General features: G+C 34.4%; 1 pseudogene; it reads left to right on the top strand.

Annotated features, from left to right (window-relative positions):
* LOC105540556 overlaps positions 1–1,988 on the top strand; it is a 12,907-nt pseudogene that overhangs the window by 6,903 nt on the left and 4,016 nt on the right.

The raw sequence follows: 1,988 nt of genomic DNA on the forward strand, positions 1-1,988 counted from the left end.
GGATAGTATCTTGCTTCACCTGAATCAGTATGCCAGTTCTCTTGATTGCAGGTAAAATGTGATGAATGGAGCTAGTTTCCTAGTCTCTATACATTGAAAAGATGAGCATTCTATGAAGAAACTTGCAGTCCTAGCTGTGTAAGTCTTACTAAGAGTCATGTATCTTTTTCTTTTTAGTAGAGACGGCAAGGTGAAACGATCTAAAGTTGATTTTTGTATGTGGTTAAAATCATTTCAGTGCTGTATACTTTTAATACTACATAACAAGTCCTTGATGTAAAGAGTTTGTACAACCAAGATAAATGTTTATTTAAATTAAGCATTCTCATCTATTCTCTTGGTATTTCTGTAGGACAAAAACAAGTTTATGGATGCTCTAAAACGTGCTTCTAATATGCTTGGTGAACTGAACTCTGGACTTCTCTGTTATTACCAAAGAGCTACTATGAACTTTGTACCATTTGAATGTTTAAGACTAAATATTTGGACCATATCTTTTACTTGATAAGGCCAATTTTGTTTGTTCTTTATGAAGTTTGTCTGGAGTTATCGTATTCTTCATTATCTGAGTCACATGGCACTCCTTCTCCATGCAGATGTGCTAAGTGAGAAAAACATTTGGAGGATATTCCTTTCCTATGCTTCAGCGTCTTTAAGTGTGTTGTCGGTGCATCTCAATTTTCAGACCCTTCGTGAGGATATTCAGGCTATGACGCAGTTGGTTCTTTAATGCTTAGATGTTGTTACGCAGCAGCCTCACATGGACAGGAATTTAACCATTTGCCATTTCAAAACCCATTCACAGTCTGACAGGTAACCATTGTATTTACTGCTTTGCTTCACCACACATGCTTTAAAACCCTTATTTTAAAGTAAGACAAGCCCAGCTTAAATTCTGTCTTCACTTGAATCCTCTCTTAAAGGACTAAAACTTAAGATATCTGCCCAGTAGTTAATAATAACTCCAACAAGTTTCAAAGTTTTGCTTAGGTTGACTTATCTTTATTTTTAGTCCTTAATCATAATTAAAAGATATGACCATCTCTGATGAACTGCGCTACTTGGAGGTCTGCCTGACAGATGAGTTTGCTAAAGGAAGGAAAGTGGCAGATCTCTATGAACTGTACAGTATGCTGGAAACATTATCCCAAGGCTGTAAGTAATAACAAATCGGAGGACTTTTGTGTCTGTATTTCCCACTTTATGTTATGTCTTTTATGATTATCCACTTAAAAAATGTTTTAAGGGTAATTTCTTAACAAATTGAGATTAATGTTTTGGTACATACTCACTTATTTGTTTTGGAGTTACTAGATTTACGATTTTTGTAGATATTTGAGGAATTTTGAAAGTAGAAAAAATGGACATGCTTGCTATTGTGTTTAATGTCCTGACTGTTATAAAAATTAATATGACAATTATTCTCTCCGTAACATGTTTAAAGGTAATATCTATCTTGCATATGTACAGTATATGTCTGTGTGTGTATGTGTGTGCATGTGTGTGTATATATATAGTTTTTTTAGAGGTCAGTCAGTGGTTATATTTTAAATCAGATATTTTCCTTATCATGCAGGAGAGAACAACATGGTTCCTGTCTTTATTTAATGTTTTGTTCAATGTATTTGGAAATAATAAAATTCTTGATTTGAATATTTTATTTCTAATCAGCATTTCTTCATACTTCTCCTAGTTACCTTTTGGTCACAGTTGGAGTTTCCTCAGTCCAGGAAGGACATTTTGAAAGATTTGGTAGAAATGTGCCATGGTGTGCAGCATCCCTTGAGGGGTCTGTTTCTTCAAAATTACCTTCCTCAGTGTGCCAGAAATATCTTCCCTGATGAAGGAGAGCCAACACAATAAGTGATTTTCTTTCTTGATTTTGTTGCCGTATTTATTTCATTGTAGAATGTATAAAAGTGTGGAAACATGTACAGAAATAAAATAAGTATGAATAATTCTTCCACCCAGTCAGCCATTTAGGTAGC

Source organism: Mandrillus leucophaeus, unplaced genomic scaffold (genome assembly GCF_000951045.1).
Source record: "Mandrillus leucophaeus isolate KB7577 unplaced genomic scaffold, Mleu.le_1.0 Scaffold2217, whole genome shotgun sequence".
Taxonomy (NCBI): domain Eukaryota; kingdom Metazoa; phylum Chordata; class Mammalia; order Primates; family Cercopithecidae; genus Mandrillus; species Mandrillus leucophaeus.